Source organism: Camelus dromedarius, chromosome 21 (genome assembly GCF_036321535.1).
Source record: "Camelus dromedarius isolate mCamDro1 chromosome 21, mCamDro1.pat, whole genome shotgun sequence".
Taxonomy (NCBI): domain Eukaryota; kingdom Metazoa; phylum Chordata; class Mammalia; order Artiodactyla; family Camelidae; genus Camelus; species Camelus dromedarius.
The window spans coordinates 34,962,595-34,982,198 of record NC_087456.1 but is presented as its reverse complement, the minus strand read 5'-3'; the positions used below and the strand labels follow the sequence as shown (position 1 = coordinate 34,982,198).

Below are 19,604 nucleotides of genomic sequence, written 5' to 3'. Positions count from 1 at the left end.
AACTCAAGAGCATGAGTTGGAAGATTCCTATTTAATCTTAGGAATCAAAAACAAAAACTGGGCCTAGAAGTCTGTTGTGAAGCCAACGCACGTGACTTCAACTCTCCCATAGTTATTGGTTTGTTAATTATCACCTCAAGTCAATTTTTAAAAACTGTCCTTTATCGTATTTAATGCAGTTTTTCTCCACTCAGTTCTACTTGGGAGTTCATAGTTACTCTACTGTCTTTTCTGTCATATTTTCCTATAAACCTCGGCTTACCTTTTTATTTTTAACCTTTCTAGATTTATTTGTTCTAAGCATATCTTTTGAAAGCAGAACATAGCTGAGGATTACTTTTTTAGGCTCAGTCTGTCTTTTAAAAGAGAAATTCAACACATTTAGTATAAATTGTTTTACTGATACTTGTCTTTTATAGTCTTGTTTTTTGTTTTCTGGTTTTTTTTTTCATCTCTTGCCATATGGACCATGTTTGCTTGCATTAATATTCTCCAGCTACTCAGAAACAAACATATATCCCCTCCTATTTAAAGTCTACTAACGGTGACTTCCACGTTTTTTAAGTTCTCCTTTAACCGGTTCTTGGCTGACTGTCAAAGGGAAAATGAAATCCATCTTATGATACATAATCTAATCCAGGTCCAGCAAGGCCTGAGCGCGCTGCTACTTTCCCCCTAACATTCGACCACCAAGTCTTTAGATTACAGGTTTTATAACCACAGCCTATCTTTCTAAGCTATTCCTGGCATTTTGCACTATTTCCAACCTTGAACAACACGTGTTCAGTCTTGCTTTCACACTTAATTTGGTTCGATGCTCATTCCCAGTGCTTTCGCACGATGTCCACTTCCTAAACTTAGTTTTGCCTCTCCTCCTACAGCATATCTTTAAGTATTTTTTCTAAAGAGCACACATGCAATACATTTCTCTAACCCTTGAAAATCTAACACCATCACTCGATTCTCATCACATGTGAACAGTAGTTTGGCTGTGCACACGGTGTTCTGGCCACAACACTGCTCTGTTCTCTGCAGCGCTAGTCTGTTAGTTCCAGTATTTTGTGATACTGAAGAGAACACTTCGATCCCTTCCAATTTCTTGGATGAAGATCCAAGTTCTCGTGACTTACTTTTATCAAGTATTGTTAAGAACTACGTGTGTTTACTACCACTTAATCTAGTGCCTGCTAAATCAAGGTAGCAACGTGAATGCGAATCGCCACCATAACGGGTGTGATAAGGGAATTATGTAGTCTGCTTTTTCATTTCTGCCCAAAATATGCCTTTTGCTCTGTGATCAATGAACAGTTCTGCTGATCTGCTTGCCCAGGTTTCCTTTAATGGGAAGTCCTCTGATTATTTAAATCAATAATTATGCATTTTCAGCTGGCACACAAACTGTCTCTTTCATACTGATGATTTATGAACCAATAGCTCCAGAGTCTCACTTCCACTCTACTGGATAGATCTCCCTGCCTTGGTAGCCGAACCAGAAATGTCTAACACCTTGAACACCTCGAATCCGTCCCACCCTGTGCTCCCTCCCCTGGGAGCGACGCCACAGCGCAGTCATCCCATATGACACCCCTCCCCAGCCAGACCAGACCTTCTGACTCCCTCACCTCCACGAACCCCCAGCTCCTATTACCTCTGCCTCCCAGCACCTCTCTGCTGACCCTTGCTGCACTACTATAACCTATTCACTGCCCTTCCTGACTTTGGTAATAGAATTCCTGCTCTACACACTCACCATAATGATCAGTCTAAAATGAAAATCTAACTATGTCAAACTCCTGCTTAAAACCCTTTAAGGAATGAAACTCTTTCCTCAGCCTTGCTCCTTACTGGCTCGCACACTCCCCCTTATAAACCCTATATTCTGGCCTTAATGAACCTTAATGAACCACTGACACTTCTAAATGCCAGGCTCTTCCATGCCTATGTGCCTCTGGCACTGCATGACATCTTAGCTGAAACACCCGTCCCAGCTAGTCTGCCTGGTCAACCTTGCCTCATTTTATAAAATACTCCTTTTAGTAATTTGTCCTAGGGTATTTTAAGGAATCAGTTATCTATGCATTTGAGGTCCAATACCTCACTAGGTCTAATGATTACACAAGCAACTACTATTTAAGGGCAGAATCTGTCTCTTCCTCATTTTTTTTAAACCTCTAGTACCTATTAAAGTCTGATATATATTTTTTAAATAATCAAATTTGGAAAACAAAAAGTTATAAAGAACACAGGTCTAACAATCAGGACCTGATTAGTTCAAATTCACATGAGCATCTACTTTCCCTAAAGGAAAGTTCAGAACGAGAACGCAGTATGGGGTGACAGAGCGAGGCCTCGAATCCTCCTCTCGGAGTGGTCAATACAGGCAGCCTTCTAATAAACAAATGCCTGGAAGAATAAGGGATTAATACTTCTCAAAAGTGTTAAAGCAGTCCACAAATGCAAGGCAGGATTATTTCTTTTGCTTATCTTTGCGGAAGAATTTCCCTATGAGGATGTAGAAGACAAGAGATCCCTACTTGGCCCTTTCAAAGAAGTTTGTCCAAAAAGCTTTTGATAGACGATCTGTTTGTTTCAGCTAACTGGACACAGTATGCTGCTACGCACACAATAAATTTTCCGTGTATCTCTGCCATGTCGCTCAGCAACTCACAGAGCAACCACGGGAGCCTGGCAAAAGCACGTGATTACTGGGCCAAACACTCGGCTGTAACACCAGAAAAATCATGGCAACCAAACTATAACCATCCATGGCAAAAGACTGACACCCATAACATGCCAAGATAAATACTTGGACCATCTTCCAAACCTGATTATAGAAAGCATTCTACTGAATTCCTTGTATTACATAATTCATAGCAGTGAATTCTACCCTAACAAAGCTGATAAGGCCCCATGGAATACAAGCTAGTACTTGGAAATACTTTAATGAGTATGAATTATGTATTACTGTAAGGTCATTTGTTTTAACAGCCTTTGGTCTGTAACAAGTACTCATTAACCAAAAAAATCATCACAAAAAAACAGAAAACACTTCTCATGTAAATGAAGGAAAAATTTAACAGATTCTTCTGAATTAACAAATGATTTCACATTTTATCCTCATTTTAAAAAGCTTAGTAACTGCTGTTTATTCATTTTAGCACACGTCCTCTGCTACAGACACTGATCACTCCTGAACTTCAGAAAGCCTCTCTTCTTTCCAGACTACAGTTTACAGTCAACTAGAAAGAGGTTTTAAAAGCTTTTCTATCACTTCCTCTGACACTCCTAAACACCAGGCAAGGAAAGGAAACCTAGAGCCAGGTGGTGAAGGCACGACGCCCCCCCACCCCACGCAGGTCTTCCCGTGTCCCCGCCGGGGGACTTCTCCACAGCCCCGCCCCCGGGCCTCGACACCGGCGCCAGACCTGAGTCAGTGAGAACAGCACCCGCTTAACGGAGAACCAGGTTCGCAGGACACACCAGGGTCTAGGAACAAACTGTATGAAAACTGCCTTACCCCCTCCGGCCCACTCTCTCCCTTCCAAAAAAGAAAGAGGAACAGTAGTCGGGCCTCTGGGCTGATTCCCCTTTGCCTGTGCACAGACTTCCAATGCGAATGAGAATCAGGAGAAGATGAAGGGCGGGAGGAGAGGCCGGCAAAAGGCCCCGACTCACGTTACACAAAACGGCCCGGGCTTTTAATAAAAAGATTTCTCAGCGTACTGACTTCTGAGGGGAATCATAGCTATGCTTTATGCTTTAAAATTTTCCTTCTGAGAAACTAAATTCAGTTGCTGTGACATTCTCCTTGATACCGCGAAACCGAACTGGTCTCTGAATGGGTCCTGCGACGTTCGCCCAGGCGGCGGCTGCGCCAGCTCCGCCCCTCCCCCTCCCCGTCCCTCCCCCACCCCTTCCCCCCAGCCCCTTCCTCCCCCCCCCCACCCCGCTCAGGCCCGCCGCTGCAGCCCCCCCAGCCCCCCACCCCTGCCCGGGACCCGCCAAGCGCCCTCCCCGCTGCTCCGCACATGGCCCGCAGCGGGGTCACGCCCCACTTCTACTTCCACCGGAAAGGAGCGCACTTCTCCAGCACACTGATACGGGAAACTACAACTTAATGAAGATACAATCCGAAGAATGAGCATTATTATTTTAAATTAATAGTAGGAATAACAAACATGCTATGTTGATGGCACTACTGAGGATTTTACATGAGACTTTAAATATAAAGGACTCAAAAAAAACTGAAAATCTAATTAATAGTAATTATAGACTTACACTCAAAATGGAATTATATATTGATACTTAAATTTTGTTTTCAGAAACCTTTTGACTGCAAAGATCCACTCCTCTGACTAAAGAATGATAAACTCTTAGAAAGACGGCAGACAATAAGAGGCTTTAAAAGTACAGAGTTATTAAGGATGGAAACAGCATTATTTGGGTCCTCACAAGAAAATACCCTACATGTTGTACTTACAGCTAAAGACAGGCAGCAACACACAAGTTACCTTTTAATTTCTCCCAGTATTCATTGACTATTTACTTAGCTTTCAGTGAAACTGCCCTTTTAAGGGCGCCACGGTGACCAGGACCTGACACACCTTCCGTCCACAGGCTCGGCCCCAACCACCCCTGCCGCTGAGCCCAGGGCTCCTCCACCGCAGGCCGGACCGTTCCGCGGGGCTCAGCCACATCTGACCAGCGGCTGCCTCTCAGACAGTGTCACCTGTACATCCCACAAGCATCCCAGAAGCCACCTGAGAGTGGCATTCCCCACCCTGGCCACACAAAGAAGCCATTATTTATTCCTAATTTGGTTAGTTTTGACAAATGGGGATTTATTCTGTACTCAATGCTTAAACACTAGGACTCTGAACTCTAAGCTGGTCTGGTTAATATTTCTTCTCCTTCATTCTTCAGTGTTAGGCACTGTGGTGACTATCTAAAACTAAGGCAAAACCTGTGCTCCCTGATACCTTAGAGTGTTTAGAGCATTCCCAGCCAACAGCAGGAAGCAACATCACTTTGATATTCACTTGATTCGTAGGTTAGGCGTGGGAAGACGTCTCAGCCACAAACTGGCATGTGAAGGCCAGCTGTATCTTGCACAGAGACATGCAGACTCCTCAAACCAAAGCGGGACGAAGTGTGTTTCTCCTAACTCCTGTGATCATACCCCTGCTTACGAAAGACTACAAAGAGAGTCAAACTGAAAAGAATTAGAGGATGTTCCAATGAATGAAGAGACACCTGTTTACACCTACTGAAGGACATCTATACCCCTGCCTTCAGTGAGGCAGGAAAGGCCACCACACAGATAAAATATCCTAAGAGTCTGCAAGACAGTGTCTCTAATTTCTTTATTTCAGCCTACTTCAGTAAAGAGCCACAGCTACTCAAAGGTGAGGAGAGAAGGGGTGAAGAGAGAGAAGCTAGAACTGGAGATGAAGGGCACTGTGACCCACTCAGGCCCCCACAGAGATTGGGGGAGGGGGCAGCCTAGAGGCCCGTCACCCTTACCTTCTCCATCCCATTCAGCCGTTCCGGAGCACAACCAGCCTGTTCACCACAGCTGCTGGGAATACAGAAAGGAACAGGGCAATTCCGACCCCGCAGGTACTAATCAGAGGCATAAAGAAACAGACTTCACAGTATTAGGAAGCGAGGATTCTGACGCCAAACTGCTCCTACAAGAGCTGCCAGGAAGGATGCCCGGGAAGGATGCCCAGGCAGGCTGCCGGGTCAGGCCAGGCCCGCAGAGAAGATGCCGCAAGGGAGTCTACAGAAAGCGTGGGAGCTAACCAGGCAAAGGGGAGGGGCCGTTCCGACTGAAGCAGGGACAGCTGGGGAGCACAGGACACAGCAGGGCAAGAACCGACGCCCAAGCCACACTGCTATGAGACTAAGGGATTGAAAATTACTCTAAAGACAATAGCTGAAGGATTTTAAACAAGGAAAAAACCTACCTAGAAAGAGGCAGAAGATCTTGGGGATGTTTGTTTTAAAAATGCATTAATAGGTAGATAGACAAACAAATAAATGTAACTCAATCCTAAATTTTAAAAGGGGGAAAAGTTAGAAGATACTAAAGAGGGATTTCCTTAAACAAAAAACAGCCCTTTTTCTTGGTAAGTTTAAAATATACTATAATATCACTGAAGTCTACATTTTCAATAAACTAAATTTCTTCGTACATCTCATAAGCCTGACTTATCATAATACATTTTTTAATAAATATACCTGAAGTCCTCATTATAATAACCTTGATTCTGTTTTCATGCTGGTTCCTGACCTGCCATTAACTAAGAACCAATAAACAGGTAACAAAGCACTATAGATTTTACTGCTATTAAAAACAAAACTTGAAAACACAGAGGTACCAGCAACTCTTTACAGTCATATCCTGGGAGAGGAAAGGGTCAAGCCTCTGAGCACAGTATTCAAGGCCTCTGACAACCATCTCAGCACCGACCCAGGTTAACTCCCTGTGTGCTTCTTCATTAGTTCATGAATAGACAACGTACCTTTGGTCCATTTGGCTTGCTTTTTATAAGTACTGTGTTTTTTAAAATAATTATTGACATTGTGATTATTCTTTCAAACTCCTAGCAATGGAAAGATATGAAAAGTACTAAATAAAATGTATCTATTTCGGGTTTTTTCCTTTTGAGGGGGTGGAATTAGACTGATTGATTGATTTAATGGAGGTACTGAGGATAGAACCCAGGACCTCATGCCTGCTAAGCACACGCTCTACCACTGAGCTACACCCTCCCCACCAAATATATCTATTTCAAAGTCGAACAACTTTCTACCATGTCAGCATTTGATGGCCACAAATTAAATGATAATCATCTACCAATTTGAATTAGTAATTATTCCTAAGAAGGAAATAATTTCAAGTATTAAGCTAGTTATCTATTAACTTAGTTCAACATTTTCTCCATGAGGGGATTATCAGAGCATGAAAATAGAATTAATTTGGCAAATAGACAGCAAGCACCTTCTCCGGGCAGAGAGGCCCCTCCCCTTTACAGAGCAGCCAGACCGCCGAACTCCAACTAGGAATGGGCTAGCCTCCAAGGAAGGGAAACAGAGGGACACTCAGTGAGCATCTTAGTAAATCATACCCAAATCAATTTAATCTGACTTCTGGTCCTGTTTTAACCTTACATTCTAATTTGAGGAACTCAGTTTTCATTTTGTTCCTTTTTGCCCAAGCTTCTACCTTACACCTAATCGCCCAGCGGGTCTCGGTCTGGACTCCACACCCCGCCCATCCCCACCGACTTCACGTCTGGCAAACCCCTGTTGTTCCCAGTCCTGTTCCCATCTCACCCCACTCTGAGATCTTTCAGAACTTAAAATTCTTAGTTCAGATGCCAAGCGCAGACTCTCACCTAAGTGACCACCTGCGAGTCAGACCTTCACAGAGTAAGAGCTCCTTCACACCTTGACCTGTGGGCCCTGCAGGGAGTCTAGACTTCCCTGAAATCAACTGCTCAACTGTCCTGGACACGCTCTGGCTGTCAGAATCTTCCCAGACCTTCTGCCCCGTACAGCCACTGGGATGCAGTCATCTGCCATTCCTGGAATGGCCGGTTCTGACAAGAATGGTCCCAGGCCCTGCAGGAAACACAAATATGGACGGGACGTGGTTCACACCTTCCAGAAGCACACACTCCAGGAAGGCAGCTAAGACAAGCGCAACCATGGGGAGGGGCAATAAGTACTAAACGCCTAAAGCAGCAGAAAAAAGATTTTTGTGTTTTTTGTGTATAAGACCTGAGCAGAGTTTTAAAGGATAAAGATGATTTTTATACACGGAGACTGAAGAGCTATAGTACAGAAAATGGCATTAAAAGCAGTGAGAAAAGCATAAAGATAAAGCGGAGAAGCCACAAAGAGTACAAAATTTATCAAAAAATGTAAGCTGCAGTGTCAGACGTGACTAACTCTAGGGGAGTACGAACAAGTGAAACTGGAAAGGCGGGTCCAGCCCAGGACAGCGCCACTGAGAACGGGTGAGCCCGCCGAGGTCACACAGGATCTGCTCGTTCCTGTCTCTCGTTCTCTGCTATAAATCAAAACTGAGAACGTTCTAAAAGCATAAAGATAGGTCTGTTTAGATTATTTGTCTACTCACTTTCGGCTACCTACCAACACCCCCAAATTTCTCTTCTTTCAACCTGTGAATGGGTGGGACCCAGCAGGAAAGCGGGGAGGACAAGAGGGGAAGGGACAGAACGAGGAGGTCCGCAAACGACCAGAAGCACAGGCCTGTCCACCTGGCGCCGCGGGAGAGCCCCGGAGGGCAAGCGTGCCTCCCCAGCTCAGACAAAGCTGAAGCTCACCTCGACTATTCACAACTAAGTTTAACATCAAAAGCCGTGCAGCCAGCTGGATCATCTCTCCAGCAGGCTCAGAATGCATATGCAAACACCCCACAAAATTCATGACGAAGAAAAATGGGTATTCGTGTCTTACTCTGGAAATGCTGACATTCAGAGGTTGACAACCCGCCCCGTGAACAAAAAAGGCCCAGGAGTGGGCAGCGCGTCCTCGGGGACCACACCCTGCAGACAGGAGCCCGGGCATCCCAAGCGCCCCTTACAGCCCAGGCGCCCTTGTGTTAACCGACCACTAATCACACTCGCAGGGCTCTCTCTCCCAAGCCCGACACGCAGCTCTTAAACCGGGTTCTCTGGATGCTAATTTAGCTCAGCCTAAGACCCTGTGCGTGGCATTTGCAAATATATAAAAATGAACCTGGACTCAATCCACGATTTCAAGATGCTCTTTGTTAAGCTAGCTCTTCTTACATTAGTTGTTTTGTATACATTTATTTATTTATATATTTTTTAAAGCTGGGGAGTAGAAAAACTGATAAACAAAATGAGCCTGGATTTACCGATAAACTCCAATTGAAGAAAAAGGTGGGAAAAAAAATCACTGATAGAAAGTAGTTTTAAAATGGGCAGGAAGGTTTTCTTAAACAAAGAACACAACTTACATGTAAAGGCCTGCACCTACTGACAAGGAGGGAAGGTAGAAGGGCCTCAAGGACCAGCCACTTGTTATCAATGGAAATGAGGCAGTCATGGAAAAAGGAACAGGTTACTCATCGTGCGGCTCCTGACCACTTTCCAGCTCGGCCAGATACGCAAGACAGAAAAGCCAGGTGCAGCGGGGCCCAGGAGCCAGGGGGAGACCTGCAGGGAGAACTCAGGTTACGGGGCTGGAGGCAAAGGGCTTCTGCCCTTAAGCAAAAAGCAAAGCAAACCATCTCAGGGGTAAGGGAAGTGGTAAGCTTTCACACCCAGCTAAGAAGAATACTCTAAAAATGCCAAAAATGGTGAGAACAGCACACAGCATAAGCAGTGCGCTCATGAGGGGCCGAATGGCTGGGACAGAACTAAAACCAGCACTTCGGTGTACTGTTTTCTTTCACTTATTTGAAGTGGAATTTTCTCTTCTGTTATTACGCGATTGTTATTTATAATGATATATATGTGTCTAATTTACTTTAATTGATTTCTAACAGTGATTTCGGTAACACCTATCCACTATTTGAGCTGGGACATTGGTTATACATGCTACAAGGGTCTGATTATTAAGGGTAAACAATTCCAAAGGTCTGCACATGAGAAAGGATGTTAGCAGCAGGAACAGAGTTCCATTATAAATAAGTAAATAATTTTTTAAATAAAACAATCTTTTTAAAATAGACCACATGGCATTTCTTACTGCTGCCTGAGGAACACCTCCATCAGAATCCCCTGCACTGCATCACAGGCCAGATCTGTGTATAAAATTGTCTGGGCAACTTGCTTTTAAACACCAGTGCCTGTACTTCTATTAGAATCTCTGACACAGGTATTCTGAGGACCACAGTTTGAGAAACACAGTAATAGGACAAATGCTTCAAAAATGCTTTGAAAACCCATGTTGGTGATGGTAAAAGGGTCACCATGTATTCTTGAACAGCTATACAAGTTTTGTAAAAATTATTTTCAGTGTACAAATAGATATAACTATTTCAAGGAATCATGAACTAAATCCTGTAGGATTGGTTTGACTAATCTCTAATCATTTTGCTGTGGGAGACAGGATTTTCACTGAAAAAGGGAACATTTAATAAAAAAAAAACGAGAATGAACTTCTAAAGAGGGAGGCGTGGCTGCAGAGAAAAAGGAGACCACCAATCACTATCTCTGAAACACGCAACAGAGGGAGAAACTGGTCAGCGGGGCTGCCAAATGTTTCAGGATTCCATAGCCAGAAGGACATAGAAGTTATTTTCAATATACCAAAATGACAGACAACACTGAAGCCTGGCACCCCTGACTCAAGGGATCTAACGGAATGAAGCACGCACCTGTGAGACACTGACCAGACAGCCTGCGCCTACCCACGAGCTTCACCACCCACGAGCTTCACCACCCATCCGCTGCCCCTAATCAAAGCCACTTTCCTGGGACTGGCCTCCATAGTGCAAGTTTCTCCTCCTCTTTTGATCCTATTTCATGGTAAGGACATGGCAACACATCCTCATGTTTCTCATTTCAGAGGCAAGAGAAATACTTCCCAACTGCACGGTCAGGCCTCACTGAGGCATCTGCTGACTTGAATCAAGGCCCCGATACGCGTGGTCAGAGGTGCAACATCAACACTATCAGCGAGTCTGTACTGAGCCTGTACCGTGAAGATGCTCTAATTCAAGAGACGTGAAAACCAAAACCATGCCTAGTATTCAGAACATGACACAGTTAACACACAAGGTAACACGGACTGCTATGGGATCTCATAGGATGTGGATGAGCAAACGTACATCCTTGGGTTTCAGTTTATTCTCACATTAAATGAAAAGGTCAGGTGAGACAATTTATCAGTTTCCTTCCAGCTCTGGAAGTATCTGATTTAATGAATCATGCACTTAAGGTCTCCTAAGGAAAACTCTAAGATAACGGTGAGTGGAAAACCTGACTTTGGAGCAGCTGCTTAGTGATGGAAACAGAGCATGATCTACAGATGACACACGCACCCCATAACTTGGGTGCCTTTATCTCTTAGGTACAATCTCTGCACAGCTTTGAAATATTCTGCTCAGAACAAAAAAATCAGAGATCTAAAAATCTTTTGTGTGGTAAAGAATCTAAAAACAAAGAAGTATAGATTTTGCTTGTTAAATTTTAAGTGGAGGAGTGATTAGACGTAAAGACGAGGTCAGCAGGCGACCCTAATCTGGTGCGATTGGTGTCCTTAGAAGAAGAGCAGACACATGGGACGGGGCAGGGACTGCAGTGATGCGTCTACAAGCCAAAGAACATCAAGGACTGTCACCAACACAGAAGCTAAGAAAAAGGCACAGGACACGTCCTCCCAAGAACAGAGAGCACAGCCCTGGGGACAACTTGATTTCTGATCCATGACCCTTAGAACTGGGAGAGAGTAAGTTTCCACTGTTTAAAGCCACCTAGTTTTTGGTAGTTTATTGGGGCAGCCCTAGGAACCTAACACAGGAGGCGTTCAGTGCCAGAGCCCAGAGAACCTGCTCCCTGGACTGCAGCAGTCAGGGCAGGTTCTGGGGCCCCAAACAGTATCACCCTCCTTATCCAGGCTGCGTCCAGATCAGGACAGTGGCTGTGTGGTCTCGGGCCGGTGGCTTTCTGATCACAGAAGCTGCTCCCAACTCCCTTGGTGGCCTGGTATTGGGAAACTTCACTAGAAGCTCAGACTCCCTCCCAACCACCAAATACTACTTAATACAGTTAATAAATCCCTCCCTACTTACAAGAGAGAGGGAAAATGATTAGAATAATTAGAATAGCGGGAGAACTGCCTGCTAAAATGTAACTCTCTGTCACCAGCTGATAATTTAAACACTTTAGCTCGTAAAACAGCAAAGTGATGTTGAAAACAATACGCCGTTCAACAACCAAAATATTTACCAAATGTAGAAAACTTTTTATTAAAACTTTATTTTAGATGTATACTGAAAATGTTTAAAAAATGCCAGTGTTCACAGAATACCTCAACTGCCACCATGCTATTCTAAATGTGTATTAATATCAGACTTAAAAATACAAAACAAAATAAAAGAAGTGAATTTGTAGGTTACCACAAGAAACTGAGAATAAAACATCAATTTCTTGCTATAAAACCAATCCATCAATAAGCATTCTTCTTGTATAATCCTTCAATTTACATGTCTTTGTTGAATAGCAAACCATGCCTAGAAATAAACTATTTGAAATAAGGAAATGCATTGGCCTAAAATAAATTCCCTACTGCCCAGTTCCGCACGGCTTTATGACACCATGCAAACATACCACATGACTTCACTATAGGGTCCAGCAGTTAGATATAAAAAGCAATGGAAGATCTGCAACTCCTTGCACTCTGGAGGCACAATTCTTATCAACATCTTGGTCTGTTCAGTTTTTCCAATCATGATACAATAGAAGACATGTGGCTTTGTCATGGTTACAACCACAACAAAAACTGTAAGAATCTGACAGGTGAATATTAGAATATGAGAAAAATACTTTACAATAAAAAAACAGAACTGGAAGCTTAATAGAAAGAAGATTCTAAATTTTTCCACTTTTGAATCAGTATTTAAGGATGTTTTTCCAACTCTCATTTTTCTGTTGTCCAAAATATAACCCCCAAGCCTGCTGTGGCTTTTTCTATCTGAGGAACTAAGGATTACTGCCACCACCACCCCCCCCCAAATTTAATAGGAATGTTAACTCCGGGTGGGAATCATTAAGTTATAAATATGGGAATTGCGGGACAGAAGGGAAGAAGAATTAAGGCAGAGAAAGTAGAAATGGCAGCAGAGCTGGGCAGGAGCCCATCCACATAAAGCTGGGCCGAGAAAGGGTGGGCAGCGGGCCTGTCATCACAAGAAACAGAGACGTGCTTCCCACACCGAGTGTCCTAAGGACAGAGAAACAGATGGAACGAAACTAGCACTTGCTGTGCCTGCTACCAAACTGCTACAAAGTGTTCCCACTTACTCCTCAGAGCAGCGTGACCTGAGCTGAGAAAATAATGGTCCAAACACACCAAGTAACTCAGCCGAGGTCGTGCGGTCGGAGAGAAGCCTGGGCCTTAGTCTTTTTCACATCGTGGTAAGCACAGAAAACGCTGCGAGTGCAGCAAGGTCACATAAAACGAAGAGGCTTCCGAGCTAGCTGGTGGCGACTAGCCTGGAAGCTCTGAAGCCCCAGGCCCCCCCGCGGGGTCAGTACCCCAACCCACCCAGAACCCACTGGGGCCGAGCGCTGGGAAGTCCTCCCGTGTAAGCCCAGGACTGCGGCATCTTCCGTTCCATCCCCAACCCCCCCACCCCACCCCATAGCATTAACTACACCCAGGTCAGCCTACAGCTAAGGCTGCTAAAAGCCAGGGGAAGAGTCAGGTACCTCACGCGTACACCCCAGGCCACAAACGCCCTGACTGTAGCCTCTCCTTACAAATACAGGCCCCTTCTAGAATTTCTTTTACTGGGAAAAAAGTCTTATAAAAGACTCAGTCTATTTTTCTAAAAAGAAAATAAATCTGTGCACCCTCCAGCTCATGCCAGACACTCCCTCTAAAAGCAACAAAGGCAGTCATTCCAGCAGACCTCGAGCGAAAACGGCTAGTCAGAGAAACACCAGAACACATTCCGACCAGCGTCATCATTATCAGTCAATCAGACGAAGACAAACGTCTGACATCAGAGGCCATCTTGGTTTAGCGGCAAGAAGGAAGCCGGAAGAGATGCACATGCATTCCAGGTCCAGGGTGGGTGTGGGACCCCCAAGGGTGAAGAATGATAGAAAACTCTGAAAAGGTGTAGAAATCTAAAAGAGGTTGATGTATTTGGCAGTGAATAACTAGACAGTATTCTGAGGAGACTGAGGAAAATCAAGAGATTGTCACAAGGATCAAAGGACCAGAAAAGGCTATATAAAACAAGGCTGCAGAAAGTCCATACGAACCCAAACATCAACCCCAGAATCATGTCTAGATCTCTGTTATTACCTTCTAGAGCAGGTCTGGGCCCAGCCTGACTGTACAAATAAAGCTTTATTGGAACACAGCCACGCTCACCTGTTCAGAGACAGTCCATGGCCACAAGGGCAGTATCTGTGACAGAGACCATGTGGCTCCCAAAGCCAGAAGTATTTATTCGCTGGCCCTTTAGAGAGAAAGTCTGCAAACCCGTGTTCTATACGAAAGCAGCCTGTAATGAAAAAGTTGCCTTTAACAACTTACACTGATTATCAATAAAAGACCAACAATAAAATTTACAGAAATGTCTATTTCCATTAGGTAACAGAAAACATATATTTCTAAAATTTGATAGAGCAATTAAATAAGTTCCATTCATTTATACACTATTCCAATTAACACTTCCAACACCTATTACAAAATAGATCATTATATAGGCTTATTCCATAAATAGTATGAAAGAGCTGTTATTTTAGCAAAGGTTAAAAAAATTCTATCCTGCTGAAAAAAAATTAAGGAATGCTTCACGCCATCGCTCTGTCTTCTCATTCCCACTGCTCACTAAAAACCATGAAATACATTCTCTAAATGTTTTCTTTAGAACAAAAAAATAATACATAGGGATAATCAAACTATGAATCACCAAAAGAGGGCTCAGCATTTGGAAGTTTTGTAACACTAAGAATAAATGGCTCTACATTAGTTCTATGCAGTTTAAAAATTCTCACCAGCCATTATAACCTGCAAATAAATATATTTGATTACAATTATATAAATTCCCTATAAAAATGAGGGGACAAGGAATTAAACTGAAACATTCAAAATTATGAAGAAATGCTTCATAAAACATCTTGCTATATAGTCATAGAAATGCTGATAAAATAACTGCTGATAAAGCAATTCAGCATGAACAGTAATCAAAAATGTCATTTCCAAAACACCCTCAACTATTATACTAAGTCTGCTGCCATTTTTTTTTTTATATGTGATGTACTAACATACCTACCCACATACCTCTTGAGCAAATATTTCAAGGGACAAATATTTTAATTTGAATGAAAACAGGAATGTGGACAGAGTACTGCTTTGTGCAGCTGCAGCTACACTGCACATTTTTAAAATACTAAAGCCTATTTAAAAAAAAAAAGGAAACAGAACCTGAAAGGAATTTTGGAACCTATTATCTAATTAAGCAACTTCTCTTCCAAAACTGCACTAAGTAATCATTATTCTCTCCTCTCCAGATGCCTTGAATGGTGGCTACGTTAGTAATACCATAAAGATACACATTAAAACATCAGCCAGGTGGTGGGAAAATAGCTGTGTTCTAGAAACACGGTAAAAGTCTCTAATGATATCTCAGACCACATATATATACATATGTGAAAAAAGAGAAATCTACATTCTAGTAAGTGCACAATAGTTGAGAAGAAAATACGTTTACGTGCCTGCAATAAATCGGAGCTCCGACTGCCAACTGCAACCACCAGAAAGTTGAAGGGAGAGGAGTAGGAGGTTAAATACTCCTGTCCACAAACTGTAACTGCATTGTGGTCACGAAAAACTACAATGCGAGTTTTCTTATTCGGGTATGCTAACACCGAGGCCTCCAATCTCCCTCCCACCACCATGCTGCCCTCATACCAGACGTGCTTTCCTCATTCTTGGAGTAAGTGCCATCTTAACTGGGCTGGGAAAGAGCTCTTGAGATTGTCCAGCCAGGACAATGAGTGAGTGGGAAAAGGAGTGGAGGGCCTGCAGATACGATCTAAATAAATAAACCTGAGCAGCAGTTCAAGATTAGGAAATCAAAGTCATGACCTTTACTTTTTTCATTGAAAATAATTTTTTAACTGTGGAAAGATTCCCAAGTAACTTAAAAACGCTTAACCATATGGATGCTGGCATTTCTTGGTTTTCATTCTCAGATAATCTCAGAATGAAACACGGGATCAGTCACACCAGCGGTTGAGTCCAAGGTGCGGCTGGACCGGGAACTGAGACCTACGTGCACCTGGTCCCAGGAATCCGCCGCCCTTCCTCATTTTGTATGTTTACCCCACAAGGCCCCCTCATATTACATGTTTTCCCCACAAGCCCCCCATTTCGCGTGTTTACCCCACAAACTTCCCTTGTATTACGTGTTGACCCCACAAACCCCCATTTTGCATGTTTACCCCACAAGCCCCCCATATTACGTGTTTATCCTACAGTAAAGCTCCCCCTTATATTACATGTTTACCCCATAAGCCCCCCTCATATTACGTGTTTACCCCACAAGCCCCCATTTCGCGTGTTAACCACACAAGTCCCCCATTTCTCGTGTTTACCCTACAAGCCCCCCTTGTATTACGTGTTTACCCCCCAAGCTCTCCCCGCCCTCCGCGGACGCCCCCCCGGGGAGAACCACCGCGCCACCCCCCAACCCCCAGACCGGCAGTAGGAGGAAGTGCCCGCCCCCCAGCGGGAGCCTCGCCGTCCTCGCCGCCCATTGGCTGCAGAGGCCGTCAGTCCGCGGGGGGTGGGGCCTCCTGCGCGAGGGCGGGACCTTAGGCCCGCGCCTCCGGGAGGGTCCCGGGATGCCCCAGACCCCGGGAAAGCAACCAGCCTCCACTAGGGGTGCCTTCGCCTTCTAATTTCGCCGCACTCCTCTTGCCTTACCCTTTGTCTCCTCCGAGAGGCAAAGTTTTTCAAAGTTACATCTCTCCCCAACCCTTGCCAGCTCCCACGCAGGCCAGGGCCAAGCTGAGGATGCTGCGGTTTTAAGAGTGAAGCAAGCTGTGGACTGGATCCCCCCGAGGGTAGCAAAGGATTCCTTCCGCTGGAAATGAAATTGCTTACGTTTTACGTTAACCGTTCTAGGTGCACTGGTCTTCATTGTTATAGCCAAGAAAGTTTGGCGTCCATTCAACAAGAGTTGCCACAAAGCATTACAGAGTTAATTGCAGCTCTTGTTTAACTATTCATCGTTTTCGGTGTTGGTCCACTTGTCCCAAACGTACCATAACCTTTTCAGTCAAAGTACTAAGCTGACCACACCCGCAGCAGCTCGGGTTCCCGTTCAGAACAGACTGATTACACGCACATTCTGTACTTCATTCTGTAATGCAACTCGACGAGACATACTACTGCAGGAAGCAGGGAGTGTGCATACCTCTTGAAACTACAGATTCCTTGGAGAAGGAATTAGAAACAGTGGTTCTAATTATGGTGGGGACACAGTGCTCTACAAACTATGGGCATTTGATCGTATCCGTTGCGACCTTAGGATCAGTAGCCTCGAAGGAGGAAAATCATTTCATTTCTGCAGTATGTTCCTGACTTTCAGTTCCATCACCAGAACTGCTCAAGGATGGGAGCGAATCTTAGAGTCAAGTAAGTATATTTTTAGTATCTATCCCTAACAAGGCCTACAGCTACGCGAGAACACCATTTGTCTGATACATCGTCTCCCAAGGCCTACAGTATATAGGAAAGGGGTAACAGGTTCTTAGGATCTCACTGCAGCCCCCTTAGTGGCTGTGTTCGCTCCCTGACATTGTCCTGGGGCCACATGGTCTTCTCATTTTTCTCCTTTTTCCTTTGCGCTCCCTTTCGTCACTCTGGCTTTGACTTCCATGTTCAATTTATTTCTTTCTTTTCCATTGCCATTATCACCAGTAATATTCGCTCTTGCCCAGCAATCCCTCTCTCTGACGTTTCTTAATCCTGACAGAGCCCCCAGAAAAGCTCCTTCTCCTTCTGCAACGGGTCGGTCATCCACCTCGCACGTCTCAAGCTCAGTCTGCGCGGCCCCACCACCCACTTCTGCCCAGAACTTGGCTCGGCTCAGTCCGGCTGCGGCCGAATCCTGACAGCTGGACCTGACCAATCCACGAGCAATAAATAACCGACGCCGCCAATGAGGGCGCGCCTGGAAGCGGGAGGCGGGACTTCGCCAAGTTCCCCGGGTCCTGAAACCGAGACCTGTTGCGCCGCCGCCGCCGCGGTCGCGGAGTTTCTTAGTTACCGCGGCGGCCCCGGGCGCCAGAGCCGTGTGCGGCACGAGGCCCACGGCCGGACCGAAGGCCCTACCGGCTCGGCCGCGCGCCTGCCCCGCCCCGGCCCCCTTCACCTACGGTGGGGTCCCGAGGCCGCCGCGCGCGGGCCCGACCTCCCCTCCCGGCCCGGCTCCCGCAGGCGGCCCCACCCGGCGGGGCCCCGGCCCGCGCGCCCGAGACCCAAGCAGAGACTCACCAGGAAGTGGACGGCTTTCCGTTCTCCGGCCCGCGAGGGGCCCGGGGCGGGCGGGCGGCTCGGCCTGGTGGCCCCGTGGAGAGGCCCGCTGGGCCGGGGGCTGTGCTGCGAGGCCCGGGCGACGGCCACCTCCCGCCGCGCCGCCCCCGCGGACGCTGCAGGCGCGGGCTCCCACCCTGCGCACGGCGAGGCGCGTCCCGAGCGCGAGCCTAGCGGCGGCCCATCCTCCAGCAAGTCCCGCTCCTCCTCCCGCGGCCGCCGCTGTCAGGAGTGTAAACATCCCGGCATCCCCGAGGAGGGGGTGGGGCGGTGCCAGTCCCGCCCACTCAGGCCCCGCCCCCTGCGCAGGCCCCGCCCGTCCAAGGAGCCCTGCTGCTGCCGCGCCCGCTCCTCGCCGGCCTCCGCGGAAGGGCCCTTCGCTTTCCCACCCGAGCAAGGGAGGCCATTACAAAGCCTAGCGCGGTGAGGGGCCCGTCGTCTGCCGCCGTAGCCCGATTCCCCTCCAAACTGAGGGAGTTTTAGAACTTATTTAAATTGCCCCCATTTGCAAGCGGTGAGCCGAATTGGTGACGTCGCTTTCCTCCTCTGGGTCCTGGCGTTTGGATCTCATCCCCTTTCCTGGGTGGTGTAACTAACTCTGCGCTAAGAGAAACTTGCATTAAAGAAAGAGACCCAGGCCAGAGGGCAGTGGCTTTTAGGACATTTCTGAAAGGTGAACTACCTGGTTTGGTGCTAGGAATCTTACCGGGCTGGGGGTGTGTGACATCCCAGAACCCTAGCACTCGGAACTGCAGAGGAACGCTTGAATCCAGCCGCTCCACTGCTTCAATAACCGGACACGCATTCCCGGAGGACAAGGCTAGGAGGCAGTAGGGAGTCAACCACGCCTTGATTGTAATCTCAGCCCGAGGGTTATTATCTCTGACCTGGCGATGAGTTGTTTCACCTCTCCCAAGTCTCAGTCTCTTTGTACCTCTAGGGCTACGCTAGAATTTCGTGAGATAAAGCAAAATGCTTAAGCACAAGAGCCTAGCGTATAAGAAGTGCTATTTAAGTGAGTAGTCGCTATTTCTCCCAGATCCGTTCACTAGTTTGGCTTCCCTAACAAAGGGATTCGAGACAAAAATGACTAGACTATAGATCAAATCCTTGAAATGTTAAAACTATGGAATTAACGTTTGGAAAGTATTTTTAGAAAGAAAACAATTCAAGATCTGAATAGTAGATGTTGATTTCAGTGGTTAATCAAGTATTCATAAATCTCCTTGGTACTGTTCTAAGGAATAAAGATACAACAGTCACAAGATACAAAGTCCCTGCTCTGCTGGACCCCACAATGTAGAAAAGGGAATAATAAT

General features: G+C 45.7%; 1 protein-coding gene across 7 annotated transcripts in view; it reads right to left on the bottom strand.

The window, feature by feature from the left end:
- Nucleotides 1-18,515, bottom strand: part of NEK7 (NIMA related kinase 7) — a 134,325-nt gene extending 115,810 nt beyond the window's left edge. For 3 of the 7 annotated variants that reach the window (XM_064477297.1, XM_031438330.2, XM_031438332.2), the window contains exon 1: nt 18,247-18,512. The gene's annotated coding sequence lies outside the window, so the exon portion shown is untranslated. Of the gene's footprint in view, nt 1-14,109; nt 14,243-18,246 lie in introns of all 7 variants that reach the window. The other 4 variants (XM_064477294.1, XM_031438331.2, XM_064477295.1 and 1 more) reach the window with 3 other exon arrangements.
- Between the last annotated feature and the right edge of the window lie 1,089 nt (nt 18,516-19,604).